The following is a 27,274-nucleotide window of genomic DNA, read 5'->3' on the forward strand; positions in this document are numbered from 1 at the left end:
ATTTGTAGGGGTTGCTTCCAAGACCCAAAAAGTTTGCTGGAAGCATGTTGTCTCTGCATTGAAATGAGAGCAAGACCTACTTACTTTGTTTCCAAACTATGTAATGTGTTCCAGGAAAGACTGATAAGCTGTTATGCTTCACTAATTGTGACCTTTGGACTTTCTGACCTCATACAGACCATAGTTCACACTCAGTCAACAATTACATCTCCAGTGAAGAACTGGGCTCCCCCAGAAACTAGTTCTTTGTATCCAGAAGCTGGTACATCATGCTCCCCTCCCTGTATTTTATTGTCGGGTTGCCTTCACTTCTCTAACACACAATCTCAGTTATTCTCTCTGGGCCTTAGAGCAGTGCCTCTACAGGTTGATTTTATTTTTATGAAAATAGGGATTGAAATATCTTTTTAAGTGTATTTTTCCATTATATCTCCCAATCAGTAGAAATCCAAGGAATGTTCTATGAGTGTTCATAGCTGCTCAGATTCCAAAATAAAATAGAGCCTGGAATTCAGGAGGTGCTCAATGAAGATTTGCTGTGTACACTGTAAACTGCTTCATGTAATGTTTTGTGAATGACTCAATGGGTGAATGAGCAAATACAATTGCAAATTAAAAGATAGTGATTTTGAAGATTAGTGCTTCCATGTAGCCCTCAAGTTCATATGACATTTGTTAGACGATAATGTATTATTTTCTCTGGACTTTCAACATATTGTTCACCATTATTAAGTGATGCTGATTGCATCTTGGGGAAATAGGTGGAAATGATCATATGCATCTGACATATGATTTCGAAGAGGGTGTTGAAGAAGGAAAAGGAAGAAGACAAAGAAGAAAGACAGTCAGGTTTCCTTATCTGAGACTCTGATGCCCACATCCCCGCCACCCCACCTCCCATTCAAGCCTGTCACTAGCATCCCAAGTTGGATCAATCTTCCTACCTGCTAACTTTTAGGCCTCCAGTGACTTTAAGTCTCCTTCTCTAACTGGAACAAACAGCTTGTGCATGCCTAGTACCAGGCTGGCACAGAGCGAACTACTGACACACAGAAACATGGTCTCTGCCTCAGGATGACGACAATCTGCTTGGGAGCTAAGAGCTTCCTGCAGAAGGCAAATGTGAACACACAGGTCCTTGCTGTGCATCATTAAGTGCCAAACTGGGTGATGCCGAGGGTACGGGGCCAAGGAGCTCAGAGGGCAGAGGTCCAATATAGGATGAAGTAAACGGGGAAAGCATGATTTCATTTAGCTCAATTCATCCAGCCCCACCTGTAAAATGTATGTCTTCTCTCTTCTCTTTTCTGCAGGTGGGAGTTGGGAGGGCTGGCAGGATGGGCTGTAGGACCTCTCCAGGGACACTACGCTCTGAACTGTTGTATGTCACTAAATTCTGCCCAAGATTTCATTTCAAAAGTGTCCTATTGCTAAAATAACATTCCCAAGGCTCCTTATTATATTGACTACACTCGTCTTAGAAAACAAAGAATTTATCTTTTTATTGAAGTATAGTTAATTTGCAATGTTGTGTTAGGTTCAAATATACAGAAAAATGATTCATGCAATATTGATTCATACTTATACATATACATATGTGTGTGTATTATACACACACACACACATATATATATACATACACACATATGTTCTTTTTTCACTTTTCCGTTATAAGTTATAAGATATTAAGTGTAGTTCCCTGTGCTTTTCAATAGGTCAGTAACATCATTTTTATATTTATTCCAAAGGCATTAGCTATATTCTTAGGTGGTTTCTAACCTAACAATAGCATCTCGTGACCTTGATCAATAGGATTGGCATTACTACAATTTGTCAAAATAATAAGTGATAACCAATAAATGGAATCATTATTCTCCTTTGTTAATAGCCTCTGCTTTAAAATAATTTCCTCACCAGCAGATTTTTAGGTTTCAAAATAGATTATTGTACCTGGAAAAGGCTTAATCTGTTTTAAATCAGTTCCCCTGGATTTACATAAGGTGTAAAATCTAAAAGAGCAGTGATGACAGAGCTGAGGGCTTTACTGCCTCCAAAGGTCTTAGAGCTTAGAGTTCAGTCCCTTAGCCTTTCTGACTTCTCAGGAGAATTATGGAGGCTTTTAACATTTAATTTAAATTTTTTTTTTTTTTGGCCACGCTGCTTGCAGAATCTTAGTTCCCTGATCGGGGATTGAACCCTGGCCCTTGTCACTGAAAGTGCGGCATTCCAACCACTGGGCCACTGGGGAATTCCCTACATAGGCTTTTAATACCACAGTTTCCTGAACAAAAGGTCATATCTCCACACCACAGTAAGCTTTGTCTGGGCATGTGAGGAAAGAAGAGGCACCGACTTTCGGCAGCGAAGAGGGTGGTGAAGAGGCCAAATGTGCACCCTGGCTGCTTGCATGATGACCACTGCTTCCCAGGTCTGTCCTGGACCTGGCCATGCTGCCTGGGGCCCAGCCTGTTTGCCGCATCCCCTGCAGTGTGGGCCTGGGTTTCCACAGGTGTTCTTCACACCTGAGCTTGTTGCTCTCTCGTGCCCCCACCCCTGAGTCTCTGCCCTTGCTGTTGACTTCCCAGGACTGTTTAGTTGGGGACACGCTACAGAGATGGCTGCCTCTCTCGTTGATCTGTAAGGCATGCTTTCTAATGGGCCTTTGAGGAATATTTGCCACAAAAATAAGGTGTTTCTGGGGCCTAAAATATTAGGCTACCAGAAAAAAGAACTCCTGGCTGTGTATGTGTGTGTGTGCACTTCCAAAGGAAACTAAAAGGAGGAAAGAAGAGGCATACCCCTCCTCCAGTCCTCCCCTCCAGCACACCCCTGAACCCACTTTCCCTACCACAGTCCCCTCTTTTGTCTTTTCAACGTAAGAGGCTTCATCAGCGTGAAAGGAGGAACGCTGGGGCCTCTTGAGCTGGCCCAAGCAATCCAGGGCTCTGCTGACATTTTGGGCAAAAGTAGGCAGGGGTTTCCAAGCCTGGGCATTGTCCCCTGGGGACCCACCTTACCTCTCCTCTGGGGCACCTTCTTCCTGGGCATCCTAGCTGTTAACAGCCTTTCCTCTAGGCCTTGTGTCCCATCCCTGGCTAATGTCCAGGGCTGGTAAGATGAGATGGGAGCAGGGCTAGTATGTGCCAGAGCCCCAGGTTTCAGGAACCACAGGGATCTTACTGTCAATGCCATTCAGGGCAGGTTTTATCAAAGACATTAATCACCCAGTAATCCTGGTAGCAGGCATCGAGCTGGGAAAGCCAGTGGCTGTCCCCATCCCCTTCCTTTCCTGAGAGCTTATCTCTGATTGTAATGGCCTCTCCATAGCTGGTGAAAATTGAACTCAGGGCCTTTTTCTTTAGACAATCACCACAGACCACAAAATATTCTCACTTTACAGACAGTTGTGTCCCTGAGGCCTCCCGTGGGTTCTGGTTTCATAAAGACTCAGTTCTCAGGTTAGAAGGAATGCAATGTGCATCTCCCAGTTTACTGAATTTACACAAATCTCTGAAGCAGCACCGCTGCACATGGCTTGCAATTGCAGACTTTAATGCTGTGCACTGATTTGTATAAAATCAAGGTTGGGGAGGGTTATGGCCCCCTCCTTACCCTCAGAGACTCTCACCCAGCCCTTTTTATCTGGGTCCTGCAAAGTAGTTGAAAATGTCAGACTCACAGTATGCACTGTCAACATCACAGTGAAGAAGCTGAAATCAAATCCTTCAGCTTCTGAGGTGGTACTTTACGCTTACACACAGGCCTTTCATCAGAGCCTCCAGCACCTTAGGGAGCATTAACCCTTGCTGTACCTCCTGGGCTTGGGCCTGCAGCACGAGCTGGTGAAGGCACATGTATTGGGGGAGGGGAGTAGCACCCCATTTCCACGGCGAGCCCCAGGTCAATTGTCATAGATGCTCAATTTTTTTAAATCTCTTCCCTTTACCTCCTCTTTCAAGGGGCATCTACCCTATCACAGGCAAAGGCTCCTGGTGTCCCAAGGGTGTCAACAACCTAATAAATAGGCTGCCTATGTGTTGAGAGCACCGGCAAGCGGCCCCCTCTCTCCCACTGAAAAAGGAAAGAAAGCATTTCTAGGCTTGAAAAGTGATCTATCACGAATGCATCTAAGCTTCCGTTATGGGAGTAACCTGAACTTTGTTAGACTTCACACTTTATGGTTTACTCTTGTTTTTGTTGGATTTATGTATGGGGGATGGTGGTGACATCAGCAGTGAGAAAAGCCTGTGAATGACTTTATCCAATGACATGTCGGGGACCATCCCTGTGACACCTGCTGTGTGTTTTCCAAGTTGCCCATGGTCCCCCAACTTTGTGTAAGGTGTGATCTATTGTTGGTGAGAGTTACCAGGAATTTACTGTTTGATCCCAGTGCTCATTCTGAGGAAACATGGCCCTGATCTTTATCAATGTCTGATCTTAGATGAAAGGGTCATATATTTACTTCTCTTGGTATAAACAGTGTTTCTTAAAATACAATCGGAGGTCCACATGCATGAGAATGATGTGGATCACTTTCTAAATATGCTGATTTTCAGGCCCCCAGGGACTTATACTCTTCAAAACCATGGTTATTTGTTTAGGAAATGCTGGAGTGTTCCTGTGTTACTCCTCCTCACATCTCTGCTTCCTATTTCTGATCCTGTTAACTTTTATAGGGCAGACTCGCTGGCCACAGGCTGTTTCTTAAGCTCTGGTAGAACCATTACCACCACCATAAGCAAAGGAACCAGAGTTACTGAAGGTTCTCAGCATGAAGGGAAACAGGCTGTAACCATGATGAAATGCCTGCCTCCAATATTTTCTCCTTCCTGTATCTGGATCTTGTGCATCTCCAAGGGCATGGAACACTTACTCCATCATGATACTGTGGGACTAAGCCCTGGGAAATGAGTCCTATGGTCTTTGAGGCCTATAATACATCTCCTCTAAGAGGCAAGCAGAGGGCCTGGGCTATAGAAAGCAGCAGTATCACACTAGTTCAAGACTGAAGTCTGAAGGTCACTGCCATCTATCTGTATATAGAATTCAGAACTGAGTAATGAAGGCTCTGAGTGTGTGCATGCTAAGTGGCTCAGTCGTATGAACTGTTTACAACCCTATGGACTGTAGCCTGGCAGGCTCCTCTGTACATGGGGATTTGCCAGGCAAGAGTACTGGAGTGGATTGCCATGCCCTCCTCCAAGGGATCTTCCTGACCCAGGGATCAAACCCATATCTCTTATGTCCCCTGCATTGGCGGGCGGGTTCTTTACCACTGGTGCCACCTGGGAAGCCCATAATGATGACTACATGCTTTTAATCCAAGTTGCCATTATTCATATTGGTTTAACAACTCTCTTTTCAATGTTTATAATCCTCAGAGGGATCTAGGGATTCTAGGCATTCCCCAGGACACTGGAAGGTCAGGCAGAGTTGAAATGGTGGAAATTATTATCTGTGTGATTAGAGTCAAATCACTTCAGTAACATCTCTCTCTGAGCCTCAGTTTCCTTGGTTGTAAAAGGGAACAGGTAATAAAAGTATGTAACTCACTAGGATATTTTAAACTGGATGATGTATTTAAAGCAAATGGCACATATCCATCCTTAATAAATGGCAGTAGTTATATGTGTTTATCAGGATGAGAAGGGTAGATGCATGTGTGCTCAGTCGTGTCTGACCTTTGCAACCTCATGGTCTGTAGCCCACCATGGAATTTCCCAGGCAAGAGGACCAGAGTGAGTTGCCATTTTCTTCTTCAGGGCATCTTCCAGACCCAGGGATCAAACCCACATCTCCTGCATTGACAGGCAGATTCTTTACTACTGAGCCACCAGGGAAGCCCAAGGTAGAGGGGGGATTAGATCCTGGAGGTAGAAACTGTATCTGAGGACAGTCTTGATAGTTGCCATCACCAGCAAGCACCTCCAAAGCAGGTCTTGGCTATGATTCACATCTTGCAGATATGATTACCATCTCCGACTTTCCAGTTTAAGACAGAAAACACTTAAACATGAAGAATACAGCATAACACTTTAAAATAATGAACAGGTGAAGAGACACATATATACCTGTTGTAACTGCCCAGCCGTTCCCCACCAGGGAGAGCAGCCTGATGGAGAGAGAGGAAATTGCCTGAATGAAGAACTAGAAGGCACTGGAAGGGGAGCCGGGCCAAGCATCTCAGCAGGTTGAAGTAATTTTGGCAGCAGTGTTAATGATCACCTGGTCAAGGTGGGGAAGCAAGCCCTGCCCACTCCCTTTTCCCTTATTTGTTTTTATCCTGAATTGTGAAAGTGTTAGTCGCTCAGTTGTGTCCGACTCTACAACCCCATGGACTGTAGCCTGCTAGGCTCCTCTGTTCATGGGATTCTCCAGGCAAAAATACTGGAGTGGGTTGCCATTCCCTTCTCCAGGAGATATTCCTGGCCCAGGAGTCAAACCCAGGTCTTCTGCATTGTGGGATGGATTCTCTACTGTCTGAGCTACCAGGGAAGACTGGTACAATTACAATTCAGGGAATCCTGAATTGTAAGTCAAGTTAAGTGCTTGTTTTTAACTCTCAGTTGGGAAAGTGTGACCCTATCACACTCAAGGGGCTCCAAATGTGCTTTTAAGTAGAATCAGCCCTCAGAATCCTAAGATATGTGGATGAATAGATCATAAAAAACAAGCATGAAATATGGCTGTGCTTTCATTTTTTTCTTGAAATGATTACAGACATAAGGCATCTTCTCACTAGAAAGTAAGATAAGGCTCCAGTATGTTTTCTCTAGAGGAATGGAAATAGTGCTTTGGGAAATCTATCTTACCTTGGAGGAAATCTTCAGTGATTTTTTTACTGGTATTTTTTTCCTTAAAGAAAAATGTAGTATCTAATATATAGCTTATCTTTGTTACATTCTACTATGGAGGCCTGGAGGCTGTATGTAGGGGAGACAGAGCTGTGTTGGGCATCATAACTCCTGACCACTGACTTTTTCAAAGTCCCGAGCCCCCTTGTAATAAAGCCCCGAAGACTGTGTACATTAGACTTTCCTAACCTCCCTCACTGGAGAGTTCCTTAATGTTACACCAGCCATGACAAGGATCTGGGCAAACCTGTGTCCTTACCAGGTTCCTGAGTTTCCCTCCAGAGCTTGCTGGCAATCAGTGAACTGAACCAAAGCGGTTCTTGCTTGTCTTACCTTAAAACTCCATTTGTCAAACAACAGTTGCACAAGGGAAAGGTCAGCACTTTATGCTCTGAGCACTTAACTTTAATCATTTCTTAAAGTGGACAGAGTCCAAGAGGTTTTCAAATTAGTCCTTATATGTAAAGGAAAGGAGGTCGGGCATTCCATCAAGAATAAAAGCCCAGTGCCTGTTCTCCTTTGTTACCCCAATCCATCCCCCATACTGCTGTATCCTAATAGACATGTCACAGGTCTGCAACCGATCACTAGATCTTTATTAAACACCTACTATATGCCAGACATTTGTTGAAGGAATAGCTAGGTTTTTCTTTATGATTTATTTTGAAAATTGCACAATCATATATTTACTTTTATTATTTTTTAAGTAACAAAAGTGGAACACATTCATTTTTTAAAAAAAGTCAAACGACACAGAAAAATTCCCCAGAGATAACCACTGCTGATAATGTGCATAATTCTTCCTATCATATGCAATGATTTTCTGTGTTCAGTCAATAAGCTACCTACTTCTTTCCATGTCAGTATATGCGCTGTTAGTTCAATTTTTTCAACCTCTTCTAAGTTTTTTTTTCCTACTATACATGTACCACAATTTGTGTGACTTATCTTTTCTCATATTAATGAATATTTATGGTGTCTCTACTTTATTGGCTTACAAAGAATGTTGCAAAGAACATTATTGAGCTTATATCCTTAGGCTCTTTTGTGAGCATATGTGCGGGGTCACTTTGGAAAAGAGGAATTGTTGGGTGTCAGTGTTTGTACTTAAAAAACTTTAGGTACTTCTAATTTGCTTTCCATAAATAGAGTTTATTTAAACCTGTAAGTAGCATATAAAATAGGTACTATCTTTAACCGATTCCTACATGAAAGTGAACTATTTGGGGACCTTAATACCCTACCAAATCAATAATAATCAGTGCTCTTTGAAAAAACAGTTTTTGGAAGTGGCAAAGAGCATCCACTCACATGGTAACAGGGGGGTGCAAGTTAATTATTTTCCAAGGGCAGGGAGAGTGCTTATCTAAACATACATCCCATTCCATGGGCTCTGCTAACCTTGTTCCTGCCTTGGCCCTCAAAGTCCTCCTCCCCCCATTTCTGCTTAAGATTCATGATGGCAGGAGGTATGGGTATAAACAAATAACACAATGGCTGCCCTCAAAGACCTTTCAAAGTGACTTGGGGAGACAGAAACACAGATGGCAAAAAAACAAGCTAAAAATATATCAGTATATAAAAAGCAGCAAATAAATATAAATAGTCAGCATCATTATAAGCAGTTCAGAGGAAGGAAGGAAAACAGTGGGCTAGGGTGTCCCAGCTTCATGGCAGGGATGTGATATAGGGTTTGTGGATTTCTCAGGTTGGGGTTGGGGGAGAAAAACCATAGAAACCACCAGTAAGAATCAGTTCACAGAAGAAGGGAGATTCCTTGAGAGAGCAAATAGCAGGGGAGGCACCCATTTTTATCTTGCAAATTGGAAGTGGGTGGGGCTTATAGTACTTCTTGAGATAATTAGAGATACTTGGCAGAGATGATTTTTTGATTTGATTTTTGGTGTGATGAGAGTGGTGTAGGAAGGTGATTAGGAATCTGAAGAAGCCTTTCTCAGAATAGAATGCTCTGATTTGCACATACATAATTTGGGGTACATTTCAGGGAGCCCTACCCCCAAGTTGAAAAACTTTATAGTATACCTGAAGAGTTTCATCTTTGCTAGGACAAGCCATCTAGGAAAAAAAAGTCAGCCAGGTACACACACACACACACACACACACACACACACACACACACGTATCACTCAAGGAGGTGTGTGTGTATATATATATATATATATATATATGCATATATACATACGTATATATGTCACAGTAAAAGTTTTTAGGCAATATAAGATATAAGTAATCATTATGTTGTTGTTACACAGTTAGGCAATATAAGACGTAACTAATATTCATTTACTCATGAATCATCAAACTCTGAAGCTGACTGGAAACAGGTGGGTAACAACTTGTCAGGGGCCCACTGGCTCTCTCATGGCTTCAGCTTAGCCAGCGTCAGTCGGAGGAGGTGATTCTCTGCCTTTCTCAGAAGAAAGGATCTGACCTGAGGGAAACCAGGCTCCTGAAAATTTGAATCAATGGAATTATTTACGCTTGCATCACCGGAATCCGCTCCGAGATGCCGATTTTGTTGCAGAAAAGATACTCTTGCTCCCCACCCCCTCCTTTCTTTTTGACAGTCAGTTAATAAAGACTCAACAATAAGCAGCTGCCAGTGATGTCATGTGGGACTTTGTCCACGGAGCTTGTATTTACAAGCTCAGAGCAACCACGGAGCCGCAGCCGGGGGAGCAGCCGACTCTCGGCAAACTTGCTCTGAATTCGCGGTAGCAACTTTTGCTGCTGCTTTGGCTGTTCAGGAAAACTGGCGTGTTCTCTGCGCCCAGCCTTTTCAGGCTTCACAAATAAACAGAGGATCAACTCGGGAGGAAATGTTTAACTGGAGAGAGTTGCAGTTCCTGTGTTTGTCTCCAGGGCTGTGAGATGTGTTGACTGCAGAGCTGACGACAAGTAAGACTGTTGGAATTGTTTTAAAACTCTTGTAACAGTTTTTCGTATTTATATGGCTTGCTTTGCTTTTAAAGTGAGATGATGAGGTGTTTGTATTTCTCTGGGCTCTCTCGCTGCCGCAACAAGAATGCATTTGTTTCAAGTAGTAATTACAGTGCACTGAAGTTGATGGGGTGGGTGCACAGAACTTGTACGTAGCTGATAACAAGATACTGAGTTCCTGATACTCATTTGCCTCTGCAGGGAGGTTGGAATTTTTTTTTTTTTTTTAATGAGAAGCAACCAACCATACAGAAAACTATTAGCTTGACCTAGGAATTTTAGTAGAAAACTGTAAAGACTGATTTTTAATTAACTGTTTGTGTTGGAAAGGAAAACACACTCTTGTTTTTATTCTCTGATTCTTTCTGTGGTTTATAGATTTTAATGTGTGTGTGTTCAATGTCTACTTCTCTTCTTGATTACATCCTCCTTCCAAACACGCACAAACTCATTCATTCTGAGGGAATATGAACCTCTAGACAAATGTTTTGCAATGGAAACCATTTCTATCTGGATTTCTTCCCTTTAGGTATCTGGAGAAATGTTCGCTGTTCTGACTTGCCCTCAGAGATGGGAACCTGAATGAAGGTGCTACTGAAAAAGTCAAACTTTGACACTCAGCTCTGTGGGGATGGGAGACCCACATCCTTGCTTTCACTTTCCTCCAACTCTTTCAAACTCTCTGAACACATTCTTTGGGGAATTGGAAGGGTGGGCTCTGTGTACCGCCAGCCTGGACCAGAGCTCCCTCTCATTACGGCTGCCAGGCGCTGCCTGGAAGCACTGCATCAGAGCCACGTGGATTTGTCTTTCGGCTGCATGCTTCCAGATGCAGGGCTTGCACCTGAGCGCCTGCGGTTCAGCTGCTTGTAATCAGTAGCACATTCTGGCCGATTCCTGCCATCCAGTCCTGACAGCCCTGCCACATGGATTGGCAAGTGGCTGTTAGCCTCTTACCTCCTGCACGTGAGCCCCATGACTTGATCCAGGAGACCTGGCTGGTCCTCAGTTCAGCAGCTCTGTCACCAGCCCACAAGAGCAGTGACAGCCTTTCCCTTTTTCTCTGGTCTCAGAATTGAAAAAGTCAGTGCCCAAAAGCTCCTAAAATATCCTACAGTTTTCAGTGGAATTCTGATATGGGCAGCCTCCTCGTGCATGTTTGTCAGCTCCAATTTTTTCCATCAGAGCACACTCTCTTGGACGTGTTTTTTTTTTTTTTTAATTTTATTGAAGTGTATTTGATTTATAATGTTAATTTCTGCTATATAGCAAAGTGACTCAGTTATATATATATATATATACACACACACACATACACACACACACACACACACATAATTTTTCTTTTTTTTTTTTGACTGTGTTACACAGCATGTGGGATCCTAGTTCCATATCCAGGGCTTGAACCCCCACTCCCTGCTTTGGAAGCACAGAGTTTTAACCAATGAACTACCAGGGAAGTCTGGTTTATCACAGGATATTGAATATAATTCCCTGCACTTAGACAGTAGAACCCTGTTGTTTATCCATCCTGTATCTACTAGTTAGTACTGGATATGTTTTATGTATTAAAACTCAATGCTTTCTGTGAATTTTTACTTAAAAAAGGGGATGTGCTACTAAAATAGTTTCCAAACCATTAGTCAAAGCTTATCATTTGTAGAAGAAAACCTGAGGCATGAGGAGGGGAAGTGATTGGTCCAGAGTCACCTAGCAAGACACTGGCAGAGCTCCAACCAGAAAACCATGCTCATCCTGGCACGCATTTCACATTTCAGTTCTTCCAGGATGTAGAAGAAATAGGACCCATGTGTGGTTACTAGCCTTCTTGCAGGAGCTGGCTGAGTGAAGGTGTATAGATGAAGGTGGTCTGGTAAAGAGAGAACATTCCTGTTTTGTCTTTTGCTCTGGGTATGTTTCTTAACAACTCTGTTCCTCATTAGTTTGGCTAGAGAACCGAAGAGCACTTTGTGATTACTTGACAGTTGCTGACCTAAAGTTAAGTGAGACATTTCAGGTGGTGGAATCGTACATAAGGCAGTTTGCATCAGGTGCAGGTTGAGAGACCAAAGCTGGTTTTCAGCTCGGATATTTTGTGCTTCTGCTTTACTTACATCTCTCAAATTTGTTTTATTGACCACACCCTTATCTGTCTTTCTCCTCTCTCCCAGCCTCATTTTCTCACTGCAGCCTGGACCTCTGATGCTAACACTCAACTTGATTCCACTAATGCCCTGTGTTCCTCTTTTCTCCGGAGCCTTCCTTGCCCCTGACACTTCTGCCTATTGGATGCCTCCATGGATTCTTCAAGATGAAATGATGATTTTCTTCTTTGGACCCTCATGGTATCCTGTGCTGATTTTTGCTGTGGGATCTGAAGCTCTTTGCCACACAGTTAAATACATCTTTCCATCAAAAGCCAGGGCTATGGTTCAGTACTTCTATATCCACAGCACTGTTACAGAGTGGTGGTTAAATATATAATAGTAAAGAAGTGAAGGACTGAATTGCTAATCTTAATTATCCCTTTTCCTAAACCAAACAGGCATGCCTCTACACATGGCTGACAAAAATATGTAAGTGTGCTGTGTGGCTTGACATGCATCTTCAACGAATGAAGGCCCCCAATACTGGACTCCCAAGCGTGCACACAGGGCTATTCCTGAAGTGATTGTCTCCAACCTCCCCAGCCTCGTTTCTCTCCACTCCCTCCCATGTACTCTGTGTCTGTCCTGGAGATTCCTGACCCGACAATTCATCTGTGTCTTCTGTCAGGGGTTGAAGAACAGCATGGTAGAGCCATTCAGGATTTGGGTTCTGGAACCAGACTGCCCTCCTTTCATCACTGGCCAGCTTTATGATCTTGGTTAATTCACTTGAGTTTTCTCTTTCACTTTTTGTCTTTAAAATGTAGCCAATGAGAGTGCCTACCTCATACAAGTATTGTTGTTCAGTTGATAAGTTGTGTCCACTCTTTGCAACTCTATGGACTGGAAGCACACCAGGCTTCCCCGTCCTTCAGTGTCTCCTGGAGTTTGCTCAAATTCATGTCCACTGAGTCAGTGATGCTATCTAACCATCTCATCCTCTGCCACCACCTTCTCGTTTTGCCTTCTGTCTTTCCCATCACCAGAGTCTTTTCCAGTAAGTGGGCTCTTTACATCAGGTGGCTGAAGTATTGGAGCTTCAGCTTCAGCATCAGTCCTTCCAGTGAATACTCAGAATTGGTTTTCTTTAGGATTGACTGTTGTGATCACTATTGGCCTGACCAGTGCTCATGTTCCACCCCAGACTTAATGAATCAGCATCTCCAAGGTGGGATTCAGATTGAGGCATAGTTAAAAAGTTCCTCAGATGATTCGGTTTGGAATTCCTGTGTTACCTACCCGGAGGTGCTTTCTGTTACCTACACGTGCTGGGCTTGTATGTTCTCTAGCACCTCAATACCTTTATACTCTTGCCTGTGGCACCTCCCCATCCACCTAGTTTATCCTCCAGGTTGTGGCCAGATTTGTAATCTCATACCTAACTAAGCACCTGGCACTGAGTGAGTTCCCAAGAGATGATGAAAAATAAAAGTGTATGAATGCATATTTGATAGGTACTCTAAGAGAAGATTTAAACTTTCTTCCCCATAGTCAGTACCACATTTCTAAACTCTTCACAAGTGCTATCTCATTATGATCATTTTGCTCATTTTCTAGGTAAAGATACTTAGATCCAAAGAGGTGAGGTAATGTGCAAAGGTCACATGGGCAGTAAAAGAGGCAGAGACAGGACCTGAACCCTGACCCCATACTCTTGACCTTTCACAGTAAGACTCTCCAGACATATGGAGGGCAATCTTCCTTGTGAGCTTTACCAATGGTGGAACTTTGATTTTTCTTGTCTTTCCATACACTGATTGTACTGGAGAGCTACACATCAGATGAACACCTCTAGGCGCCAGCTGGCTGAAGGGATGATTCACATTCTCTAGCTTTGCAGAAGGGTCAAAGCCCATGCCCAGTCCTTTGGTATTTTTGTTTTTCCTTTAATCTCAGGCATGAATCCCCTTGCAGGTTGGCCCAAGTTTATGGCTCAACATCAAGATTATTTGCATTCTTGGTGGAGACGTTGGTAGGCTGGGTTCAGCTTGGTCAAGAGTATGATTCAGGGGAGTTAGGTTAAAAAAAAAATTGGAATTGATCTTTGGCCATTCAGCTGGTCTCTGAGAAGTTTACCAGGGGAAGTGGTAGTATTTTGTTTAAATAGCCAGAATGGTTGAGGTTGAACACTGGCAAGTCATGGAACCAGTTACACGCAAGATACCTTATAGCCTTATTTTTCTCTAGTTCTCTAATTCTACAAAGTTTAATGCCTTTGGAATTTTAGATTCCCAACTGTGCTTTTTTTTAAAGATGAAATAATAAATCTCTCAGATACATAAGAACATTACCCACAGCAGTTACTATGCCTGAATACATACTTGTCTAATGAAGTGTGTCCTGTCCTTTTGGAAGCCTCCATTACACAAGGTACTTCCCAGTAGTTACATAAATTAATCTGGTATTTTCAGGGCAAGAAATCAGATCTCTCCTTTTAGAAATAAACTTTCTGGATTAGTGATTCCTTTGAGTAGAATTTGGATGCACTATAAGAAACCAATGGACTGAGTTCAAGAAGAAAGTCTCAAACCCATTTTGGAACTTAAGCTTGGATAATAATATGATAGATACATATTATAATGTTGAAAGAAAAACTGTTATTTCTAAAACACGGGAACGAGTATTACTGTCAAGATGTGTGTCTGACAAACTATTCCAAGAAGGGTCCTTGCTTCATTTGACAAACTGAATATGGAAACATAGACCCCTGATCCAGGCCAATCCAAAAGATATATCCTAAGTGGGTTCCATTGCCAGGGCTGACCTGTTCTTAGAAACTTTTTTTTTTAAAAAATCAAAGTAATACATGTTCATAATTTAGAAAACCAAATAGTACAAAAATGTCTATATAAATAACTATATTCACATATGTCACTTGGTATATATTAAATGGTAGTCCTAAAATTGAGGTGGACACCACTGAGCAACTGAGCATGCATGTTCTAAAATGTTTACATATATATATATATAAACAGTGCTTGTATATATGACAAGATACGTGTGTGTGTGTGTTTATATGTATGTGTGTATGTATGTGTGTATATATATATATATATATATATATATATATATATGACAGTCCTGAGCGACCTCCAAACCCCATTCCTCAGTCCTGCTTTTCAGAGGGTTTTCTTTTAGCTGTTTTTTCTATAATATTTTTAAATAATGCTTTTTATATCTAGTTATAATATAAAATTGTTTACCTTCTATTATGATAGATTACAATATATATTTGTTATACTTCCAATTCCTCTCCTGTTCTCCAGTGTAATTATATCACAATTTTGGTTAAAGGTATATTCAGTGCTTATTTTTATCATGACTATAAATAGTATTTACTGTTGAGTCAAATAATTATTGAATTTCCTTTCTGTTAAAAACATTCTTTCTAAAGTTATAATTGCCTCATTTAAAACACTAACTTGGTTTTCTAGGAATACATAGTTAAAATTTTCAACAGCCTTTTGATGAATGTGCCAAAGATAACTTAATTTTAAAACATTATTCTATGGAGAAGTTCTTAAGTCACCATATACTCTTTTCTTTTCTTTTTGGTTAGTTGTCAAGCAGGAGAAGTTAATTATTATTTGTGTCATATCAGAATCAGTTTAAAAGGCCTGCCTTCAGCATTTTTTTTTTTGTTCTAATTATAGTCAGTTACTCATATGTGAATAAATAGACTGAAATAATCTGGTTTATTGTAGTTTGTAAATAACATTCATAATTTAGTTTTATGGTTGCATGAATATTAATACATTTCAGTGCAAGAAAGAGCCTTTGTTTCTGAGTACCTTTGATATATAGAATAACTTTATCAGAGGAAAGCAAATGATACTTCATGTAATGTTATTTTATGAATAGCTAAATGAATGGCCCACTTAAAATGACATTTATTTCTTCCCTTTCTCATTTTCTTCTCATTCTTTTCAGCCCAGATTTGCACAATCAGGAATGTGAGATGCTTTATTATTGGGAGTACTAGTTAAAATAGTTTACTTAAAATAATTTGAAAGAGACTGTGTTTTTGGAGATTGCCAGTAGAGGGCCTTATTAAACTGAATAAAACTTCTCATACAGACCAGTTGCAACAGGTACCATGAAAGAAACCATTGTTTTTAGGACACCTGATTAACAGCAGTAAAACTACCAAGCTAATTTTTTAAAATGCCTTGTATTTCTTCCAGTCTGGAGAAATTAGAAGTCTTAACTCTTCCATTGTTAGAGAAAATTGGAGCATTCAGATCATTTATATAGCTCATCTATCAAACTAGGACTTTGGATGCCAAGTCATAAAATATGTACGGCCAGTCTTCTGGAGTTGGAGCACTGGTCCCTGAGCCTTTTGGGGAAACTGATATTAGCTGCTGAGTATGGAGGGAAAAAACGATGGTTTTCCTGTCCTAGGAATGTGTCTAGTTTATATGTTTCCTATATCTGAGTGAGCCCACTCTCAACAAAACGGGTTTTCTGTTTCCTGCACCCGGACTAGAATCTTCCCACTCTGTAGCGTATCCTTGATTCAGACACAGGGAAAGAGAATCTAGAGAAATCATGAATGCTGGAGAGCATTATTAAGTTCTCACATTGCCATGTTGCAGTGAAGGAAAGAGCTGTGGGGACTTGAGCTGACTTGTCTAGAGTCATTTGTTGGGTTAGCACAGAGCTCTTCTCTTCCTACTCACCAAAATACTTCTTTCTGAGGAAGGCTGCCTCTCCCTCCCCAGCCTCACTGAGACAGTTCCTGCTCAGCCTAGATGGCCTTTCCTCAGGAAAGTTTTCCCCATCTGTTATAGATCTGGAGAGCTTCAGGTCCTCGCTTTGCATAGCATGTGTCACCAGAGGAATTAAACACATGGTCAGCTATTGGATTCAGAAGGTCTCCCCATACCGTTTCTTGTTCCATGGAGGCAGAACCTGTGTCTATCACATCTAATATTGTAGCCTGAGCATCAAAAGCAGTGGCTGATAAATGGTAGATGCCCAACAGATATTTGGTGCATGGGCAGATACAAGCAAATTTTCAGACTTTAGTGCTTTCTCCTCTCCATTCTTATACTTTTGAAAACATACCTTTTTATAACTCAACTGATGACATTTAACATTCCTGTGGACACAGAGAACAAAGGCAAGACATTTCTTTTTACCCAACTTTCAATAAGTGAGTGAGTGCCTGTTTAATTTCAGTAGTGTAAGTATCAATATTCACTGCATTCATCAATGGGGGCTCTATAGATATGAAAGTAAATGAAGAAGAGGATGGACAGGATTTCTTTTCTTCCTTCATTGTTGAAGACAAGGGATTGGGAAGAGAAAGATGTCTTGAGCTGAGTAATGTGCCCTTTTACGTTTTCCAACTTGGGCTGGCAACTTTCTGGATACCCTTTCCTTGAGAGGTTGCCTTATACTCTAGAAAGATCAGGATTCTTTGGAGTCCATTAATAGAGAAACAAAACAAGTAGTTAAAGCTCAGGCCCATGTGGCTTTAATCCCTAGATACCTAGGGATTGAAACCTAGAGGGTTCCAGCCTCTGACCTGATGTCTGTCGACTTTGAGAGAACTATTTAATTTCCTTGAGCTCAGTTTCCTTGTCCATGAGATGTAGTAACATCAACAATGATTAAGTGCTTGCAGTATGTCTAGCCCTGTTATGCTTTATATTTATATTGTCTCATTTAATCCTCAAAATAGCCCTCTGAGATAGAGATTCCTATTAATTCTATTTCATAGATGAGAAGACCAAGGTCTCAAAAGGTTAATTTGTTCACAATTGCACAGTTAGACTTTGACCCAGATATTTGGATTATATTTCCTCCTTATCACTGTAAGGATTAAATGAGATAAAGTATGTCCAGCTCCCGCACAAAACTAGACTCATAGTATGTGGTGACTGTTAACATTGTTATTGGCTCCTTATCACTGAAGACATTATGGGCCCTTATAAGCAGGTGATAGTTGAAGGGAAGGGCTTCCCTGGTAGCTCAGACAGTAAAGCATCTGCCTGCAATGCTGAAGACCTGGGTTCAATCCCTGGGTTGGGAAGATACCCTGGAGAAGGTAATGGCAACCCATTCCAGTACTCTTGCCTGGAAAATTCCATGGATGGAGGAGCCTGGTAGGCTACAATCCATGGGATTGCAGAGTCAGACACGACTGAGCGACTTCACTGGTTCACTGGTTTCAGGGAAATGAGAGGCTGATGTGAGCACCACGTGTCTGGTCATAAGGACTTGTCATTTCATCTCAACATCAAATGTCAAGAACTCCATTTACTCAGCATTTTGGCACCTACCAGTATCTGCAGCCCCCAGGAGCTACCGAGGAGCCTGTCCACCTCTATGCCTGCTGGGCCATGAATACATGTGTTATGTTCTCATTATTTGGCCAGATTTTTCATTGCTCAATACCTTTATGTGTCTGTTTATGTGATGCCCTTGGCTTTATCATTTCTGCATTTTGGTTGGCAGAACTCAAACCCTGTGGACTTTTGTATGGGTAGAACTGCTTATTTGAAGTACAGTAGAGTCAGGTTTCGGAGAAGGCAATGGCACCCCACTCCAGTACTCTTGCCTGGAAAATCCCATGGACGGAGGAGCCTGGTAGGCTGCAGTCCATGGGGTCGCTGAGGGTCGGACACGATTGAGCAACTTCACTTTCACTTTTCACTTTCATGTATTGGAGAAGGAAATGGCAGCCCACTCCAGTGTTCTTGCCTGGAGAATCCCAGAGATGGGGGAGCCTGGTGGGCTGTCATCTATGGGGTTGCACAGAGTCGGACACAACTGAAGCGACTTAGCAGCAGCAACAGCAGCAGAGTCAGGTTATGAGGTTGGATGGATATAAAGTGTGCTCAGCTCCTTTTGGTCGGATCTTAATTTGATGTGCTTTTCCTACATCCCTGGACCATGTTTCCTAGCTGTTCCTGCCCCCTCTCTCCCTCTTTCACCCTCTCTCTCTTTACCCCACCTTATTACTCTATTCTTGTCTCTCTTAATCATCTCTCTTCCCATCTCTCCCTCTTTTTTCATTCTTTTTGTTTTTCTCCTTCCTTATCTTAATTTACCTCCTCTTTCTCACCTACTCCCCAGAAAGCCGAGTAGAGAAGCAATAGTGGCCATTGTTTCTCACTGGTGATGGACCGGGCAATGGAGAAGGGAATCATTTCAGTTTTCTACCTCTCCATAAACTTCAGATGTCCCAGGGCCTCATTATAATGCTGATCCTATTAAACAGAGAACACATCCAAGTTCCAAGCCAAAGCAAGGGAGAAACCAAAAGAGCAAGCAGCATGGTGAAATCTAGATGGAGACTTGAACAACCCTGCTGGTAAGATTGTCCCACAGCCAGCTGTAGGACATGGGATCAAGTGGCCCCATCTGCAAAGTGAAAGGTGGGGATCATCAGATAGTCATAAGGCCATTTCTGATGCCGTGAACCTATTATTCCTTAACATACAGTGACTTGCATCTGACTCCTAGTCCAGATAATCCAGCGCAGCACTTGGGAACAAGCCCCTCCCCTCCCCGCCCCCAGGACAGCAGGGGCAGGTCTGGGCTGCAAGCACAAAGACCCTCGCAGCCTCTGAGATCTCGAGAAGCCTGGTTTTTCCAAAGTGCTGAAGTGATTTTGTCACTGCATAGTGCTGTGGGCCTTCACAACAGATGTTGAAGGATCACTCTTGAAAGGGTGTTTCTCCAGAGCATTTAATTATAACCTCCAAAGAAGATTAACAGATGTTATAATTGTCTTTACTCTTTGATTAAATAGTTTCTGCATGAGTAGCCTTCTTAGATTTTCCTTCTCTGTTTTGTATGTTCTTTAAAAAGAACTGACATGTGTCTGCAATTTTCTAGAGATAGCTCCTCAACGGGCTTGGTAGGAATCTTTCCAGATTTATAAGTTCGTTCTTTCTCTTTTCCTTATCTAGCTGTCTATCTCTCGTTGTTTCTCTCTCTCTCTGCCATCTTTCTGTCATCTCTCTCATCTCTGTCTCCTCTTTCTCTCTGTCTCCTCTCTGTCTCTGCTGTCTCTCTCTGTGTGTATCATCTATATATCTGTCAAACAATCAGTTAAACCTGGGCCAAGGCAAGCTGTTCTTCTATAGATGGAACCATTGGTTATAAAGGCAGCTGGGTGACAGGAATATGAATGTGGCTAGGAAACTGGCCACTCTTTTTACCATTTGTCCAGGAAAGTGACTGATGCCCATAAATATTCTTTTTGGAAAAAACTGCAAGTGGGAACAAAAAGTTGTGCAAACCTCATGCAGCAACCAACCATGCCAGGTGCCAAGTGTGCAAATGAGTGTGTGAGCAGAGAGAAATCCAATGTTCACTATGTAAATGTCTGCAGATTTCCTTGACAGTATTTTCTCTGGGAAGATAAGTTACCAGCCAGAATCCTTATTGACATCAAAAGCATTGTTGCCATTCCATTATTGAGAACCCAGGAGTCTTCCTTTCCATCAGATATGTGGTTTGTGTTCTAGGGCTCATTTATCTCACCTTCTACTTAGCCCAGCAAGGAGGAGGATGCCACTAACTTTACATGAATAAGAATGCTTCTTTATCATCATACAATGTTTTTTCCTTGAGAACAAAAAACTATAAGGAAGGGGTTCAGACATAAGGTCAATTTACGGTTGATGATAAGAGAAATAAGTAAGTACTGAATCCGTGTTTTATAGGGGTCTGCCTAGTGATTGTTCCCACCTCACCATGTGGGAACATCTGAAAAGGGCTCATAAATCAGGGCAAAGATCAATCCTTAGATGAGCTTGAAGGAAGAGAGCAATCATTGACTTCACTGGATAAGTTAGTATTAAACATTTCATTGGGGGAAAAAGGGAAGAAAATACTTAGGTTGTAAATTTGATCTATTTTATCCATACTTGCTAAGGAAGAGGAGGGAAAAAGAGTATTTTCTGAGCATGCAAGGGATTTTTGAATATATGTGCTACTAGAAAATCAAAAGGGAAAAATGTCTGTCTATATGGGGTTTAACTTATATGCAGAGTACATCATGAGAAACGCTGGGCTGGAAGAAGCACAAGCTAGAATCAACATTGCTGGGAGAAATATCAATAACCTCAGATATGTAGATAATACCACCCTTATGGCAGAAAGTGGAGACGAACTAAAGAGCCCCTTGATGAAAGTGAAAGAGGAGAGTGAAAAAGTTGGCTTAAAGCTCAACATTCAGGAAACTAAGATCATGGCATCTGGTCCCATCACTTCATGAGAAATAGATGGGGAAACAGTGGCTGACTGTATTTTCTGGGGCTGCAAAATCACTGCAGATGGTGATTGCAGCCATGAAATTAAAAGACGCTTACTCCTTGGAAGCGAAGTTATAACCAACCTAGACAGCATATTAAAAAGCAGAGACATTACTTTGTCAACAAAGGTCCGTCTAGTCAAGGCTAGAAAAACTACTAGTTTTTCCAGTAGTCATGTATGGATGTGAGAGTTGGACTATAAAGAAAGCCAAGTGCAGAAGAATTGATGCTTTTGAACTGTGGTGTTGGAGAAGACTCTTGAGAATCCCTTGGACTGCAAGGAGATCCAACCAGTCCATTCTGAAGGAGATCAGTCCTGGGTGTTCTTTGGAAGGACTTATGTTGAAGCTGAAACTCCAGTACTTTGGCCACCTGATGTGAAGAGCTGACTCATTTGAAAAGACCCTGATGCTGGGAAAGATTGAGGGCAGGAGGAGAAGGGGGCGACAGAGGATGAGATGGCTGGATGCCATCACTGACTCGATAGACGTGAGTCTGGGTGAACTCTGGGAGTTGGTGATGGACAGGGAGGCCTGGCATGCTATGATTTATGGGGTTGCAGGGAGTCGGACATGACTGAGTGACTGCGCTGAACTGAACTGATGAAGTTTACAACATATTGGAGGAAAGGAGTTAATCTCATAGGGACATTCACAGAATGTTTAAAACCAACAAATATGATTAAATTCCAAATGAATGATCAGAGCTTTGCCAAATTAAAAGGTTTTATAAGTTGGTGACCAGGATCTTGAACATTCTATAACCCATATGTAAAAGAAATGGCTAAAGAAATTTGATTTACTCAGGTGATTTGGAAGAAGAAGAGGATTTTAAAAGTATACTGCTTGACATACTTTTATGAAGTGAATACACCTCAGAGTTGTTCAAAATTGAGAAAGGAGTACATCAAGACTGTATATTGTCACCTTGCTTATTTAACTTCTATGCAGAATATATCATGTGAAATGCTGGGTGGATGACTCATAGCTGGAATAAAGATTGCTGGGAGAAATATCAACAACTTCAGATATGTAGATGATACCACTCTAATGGCTGAAAGTGAAGAGGAACTAAAGAGCTTCTTAATGAGGGTTAAAGAAGACAATGAAAAAAGTGGGCTTAAAACTCAACATTCAAAAAACCAAGATCGTGACATCCAGTCTCATCACTTCATGGCAAATAGATGGGGAAACAGTGACAGACTTTATTTTCCTGGGTTCCAAAATCAAGATGGTGACTTCAGCCATGAAATTGAAAGACACTTGCTCCTTGGAAGTAAAGCTATGACCAACCTAGACAGCATATTAAAAAGCAGAGACATCACTTAGCTGACAAAGTCCCTAAATTCAAAGCTATGGTCTTTCCAGTAGTCATGTACAGATGTGAGAGTTGGACCATAAAAGACTGAGTGCCAAAGAATTGATGCCTTTGAATTGTGATGCTGGAAAACACTCTTGAGAGTCTCTAGGACTGCAAGGAGATCAAGCCAGTCAATCCTAAAGGAAATCAGCTCTAAATATTTGTTGGAAGGACTGATGCTGAAGCTCCAATACTTTGGTCACCTGATGGGAAAAGCTGATTCATTGGAAAAGAGCCTGATGCTGGGAAAGATTGAGGGCATGAGGAAAAGGGGGCGAAAAGAATGAAATGATTGGATGGCCTCACTGACTCAATGGACAAGAGTTTTAGCAAACTCTGGGAGATAGTGAAGTACAGGGAAGCCTGGTGTGCTTCAGCTTATGGGGTCGTAAGGAGTTGGACATGACTTAGTGACTGAACACCACCACTACCACAACCTGTGTTACCAGTTCTTAGACCAAAAATATCACCCACACTTCACTAACACCCTTCTCAAGTTCCCTTCTAGTCACATCCCTCAGGTAATCAGTGTGAGGGCTTCCAGTAACATAGATTAATTTTGTCTGTTTTTACACTTTATATAAATAGAATCCCACAGTATGTATAATTTTCTTTCGTTCAAATTGTATTTTTGTGATTCAGCCACATTGCTGTGGTTAGTCATAGAGTTTTCATGCTCATTGTTTTATAGTATTCCACTGTGTGACTATATCACGATATATTGTTTCTACCGTTGATGGGAATTTGAATAGTTTCTAGTTTGAAACCATGACAAATAGTGCCGCTATGAATATTCTAGTACGTATACCTCAGTGAACAAACACACACATTTTAGTATCTGTTAAGTGTGTTTGTGTGTGTAATTATTGCATCACAGGGAATCTAGGAGACACTGCTCAATAGTTTTCCAAGGCTGTTGTACCAATTTATATTCCCACCAATAATATGTGGAGATTATGTGATGTTTGAATTTACTCAAGAGAATACTACTTAACTTCCACTACTGCTTAAGGGTAGAAGTTAAAGAGAAGCAAGTGTGGCCTAAATGTTAGGCAGAAATTTTGGTCATTTGGAAATTCACAAACAGAAACTGGGACAGTAAAAAATAGTTTCTTGTCTCTAGAGGTGCTAGACTGTGATGGGATGGATGGTTTTTATTGGAAAGGAAGGTGAGCTGGAGGATTCCAAGTCCACTTCCATCTATGGACTTTTTAGATCACAATTAGTAAACTATGGAAACTGAAAGATGCAAGAGGTTAAAAGTGGTCATTGGCATGGACCAGATAGTCAGATGGTAGGAGACCAGATGTGAGTCACCAGGAATGACTACAAAGACAGTGCTGACTGTGAATGAAGGCAGAAGCCACTCAATAAAGGGAGACAGGTACTTGGAACTGAATAGGATGTAGTGGAGTTGAATGGGGTCATAAAAAGAAATAATATACTAGTAGATGGAAGAAAAAGGAGTGGTTTAGTTGCAGCCACAGGTTTATTTTAGAGTGTGTATGGAACACAGGTTGACTCAGTTCAGTGCTTTCAAAACTTTAATCCAAATATGTAAATTACCTGTAGCCTGGACAGCATATTGTGCATTTCTTTAATATTAACCTTGGTTTTATTATGTTTATACTAGTAGCTTCCCTTTGGCTTTCCTTCCTCAATTATTTGATAATTTTCTTTTTGTGTATATTTTTGTATTAATAAGTAATCACAAATCTTTGTTGGGTGGGGTGAGATTGGGGATGAATAAATAGAAAACCAGTGTCCTCATCCCTAATATTTTAATATATGTGAATCTTGTTTCCTTGGCAACAGTAAAATTTTCTAAACCACAAACTCTGACTTATCCTCTTTCATGCCCTCATTATACCTTGCACATTTTGAGCATATAGGAATGGTGTTCAGAAAACTAAAGACTGATGCTTGGACTGATAAGCTTCTTGCTTTATACAAAGAGTATTCCTTCCTCTCCTTTCCGCTCCCACCTTGTCTCCTTCCTCACCTGCTTCTCCTATCTTTTGAAGCATTGAACAAAGAATTACTCTTTTCCCTGGACTCAATCATTCGAGGCTGGCACAATGCAGAGATAAGGCTTTAGAATTCATAGGAGGACTCTTTGTCTCTTTCAGGGGGTTTCATCTGCCTGAAATGGCTTTACCTGAGGTATATATTTTTTTAACCTCCTGGTTCTGTGAACAGGCACAGTTTAGACCCAAGACTGGAGGTGTGAGCAGGAAAGAGCAGGAGGAATAATCACTGGATGCTGCCCTTTCCCATTATAAAGCCTCATTAAATGGGCTGCATTCGAGACAGCAACTACGCCCTTTTATGCCAAAGCACACCTCTGTGGTACCACTGGAAATGGTCTTGTGCAAGCTATATTATATTTGGTGAGTGGAACATTATTGCGTGGGGAGGCTGGTTTATCATATAGAGCTGAGGAATGTTCCAGGAAGTTCTACAGAGACAGTCATTGTGGAAAAACTGATAAATTGTACTCCTCTAAATACTCCTTTGAAGCCTTTTCAACTGTTCTGAAAATGTATACTCTCTTGGGCAGTGAGGAGTCTCCTGTATCTCTCTACTTGTCCTTTCTGTAAATCTCTTTTTACTTCGATTCTCCTCAATGGGCGACTGTTTTTGTTTTTGTTTTTGCCATTGACTTTTTCTTGAATGTATTTGTATCTGAAGATCTGAACTGGCCAGGTGGGCATGATAAAATATGCTGTGTATTTATGTGTGTGTACACGTGTGCATATATGCATATAAGCATATGCATTTGAGTTTTGGGGTTCCTGTTTTTTTTTTTTGCCATTTCCATTAGACAAAATCAGAATGCTATTTCATACATCCTCCAATTTCCAAATTAAACTAATTGAATTTAGAAGGCACTCTATCAGAAACTCAAATAATCCCAGGGCATTTTAAATAGTGGCATTTATCATTTTCTACTAAAATAAAAAAGTACTTTCTGCTTGATGGAAAGGTTTTTGTGCCATTTTCTCCAATATAGTGGGATTACACTTAAACCATTATAAATCTTATCAAAGGTAAGTGTTTGGGCTATTAAATTCTGCCTCTTTCCTACTTCCATCACCCTATGTACTTGTAAGGATATAGAATTTTCACACATGACTCAGAATGTTTCAGTTTTGTTTCTTAGATACATATTTAGTGAGAGCTCATGGAAGCATTATACATTGTGGGTTCTCCGAGCCAACATCTTGGATGTAGAGGAGATTTGTGTAGTAGTGACTGAAGCTGACTAGACTTGGAGTCAACCCAGCCCGAAATGCTGGGCTGGATGAAGCTCAAGCTGGAATCAAAATTGCTGGGAGAATAACCTCAGATATACAGATAACACCACCTTTATGGCAGAAGTGAAGAGGAACTAAAGAGCCTCTTGATGAAGGTGAAAGAGGAGAGTGTAAAAAGCTGGCTTAAAACTTAAAATTCAAAAAATGAACATCATAGCATCTGGTCCCATCACTTCATGGCAAATAGATGGGAAAACAATGGAAACAGTGACAGACTTTATTTTCTTGGGCTCCAAAATCACTGTGGATGGTGACTGAAGCCATGAAATTAAAAGATGCTCCTAGGAAGAAAAGCTATGACAAGGCTAGACAGTGTGTTAAAAAGCAGAGATATCACTTTGCCAACAAAGGTCCATATAGTCGAAGCTATGGTTTTCCAGTAGTCACGTATGGATGTGAGAGTTGGACCATTAGAGAAGGCTGAGCACCGAAGAATTGATGCTTTTGAACTGTGGTGTTGGAGAAGGCTCTTGTGAGTCCCTTGGACAGCAAGGAGATCAAACCAGTCAATCCTAGAGGTAATCAACCCTGAATATTCATTGGAAGGACTGATACTGAAGCTCCAATACTTTGGCCACCTGATGCGAATAATTGACTCATTAGAAAAGACCCTGATGCTGGGAAAGATTCAAGGTGAGAGGAGAAGCGGGTGATGGGACGAGATGATTGGATGGCATCATCGATTCAATGGACCTGAGTTTGAGCAAACTCTGGGAGATAGGTTTCCCTGGTGGCCCAGACGGTAAAGCGTCTCTCTGCAATGCAGGAGACCCAGGTTCAATCCCTGGGTTGGGAAGATCCCCTGGAGAAAGAAATGGCAACCCACCCCAATACTCTTGCCTAGAAAATCCCATGGATGGAGGAACCTGGTAGGCTACAGTCCGTGGAATCGCAGAGTCGGACATGACTGAGCAACTTCACTTTCTTTCCGGGAGATAGTGAAGGACCGGGAAACCTGGCGTACTGAAATTCATGGGGTCTCAAAGAGTCCAACACAACTAAGAGACTAGACAACAATAACGCCGTAAGGAGCAGCAGAGCCTGTAGGCAGTTGTGTGTCTGTGTGCGCTTGCGTATGCCTGCTCAGTCATGTCCCACTCCTTGCGACCCTATGAACTGTAGCCTGCCATGCTTCTCTGTCCATGGGATTCTCCAGGCAAGAATACTAGAGTGAATTGCCATTGATAGGTGGATTCTTTACCAACAGCACCACCTGGGAAGCCCTTAGGCAGCCATGCAGCACATCAAATACCATCAAATGCTAAACCATGATGGTCCTCAGTTGAAAAAAACCCACATATTTTTAGAGATCCTACATGCCTTACAGTTTCCTTCACCACCTTCACTCTCTGCCTTGG

General features: G+C 41.6%; 1 protein-coding gene across 5 annotated transcripts in view; it reads left to right on the forward strand.

Annotated features, from left to right (window-relative positions):
* NCKAP5 (NCK associated protein 5) overlaps nt 1–27,274 on the forward strand; it is a 1,219,674-nt gene that overhangs the window by 104,452 nt on the left and 1,087,948 nt on the right. For 3 of the 5 annotated variants that reach the window (XM_027562069.1, XM_027562081.1, XM_027562087.1), the window contains exon 1: nt 9,114–9,776. The exons of 1 other annotated variant lie outside the window; for it this stretch is intronic. The gene's annotated coding sequence lies outside the window, so the exon portion shown is untranslated. Of the gene's footprint in view, nt 1–9,110; nt 9,777–27,274 lie in introns of those variants that run through there. One more of the 5 variants, XM_027562091.1, reaches the window with a different exon arrangement.

The sequence above is a fragment of the Bos indicus x Bos taurus genome, chromosome 2 (genome assembly GCF_003369695.1).
Source record: "Bos indicus x Bos taurus breed Angus x Brahman F1 hybrid chromosome 2, Bos_hybrid_MaternalHap_v2.0, whole genome shotgun sequence".
Lineage (NCBI taxonomy): Eukaryota > Metazoa > Chordata > Mammalia > Artiodactyla > Bovidae > Bos > Bos indicus x Bos taurus.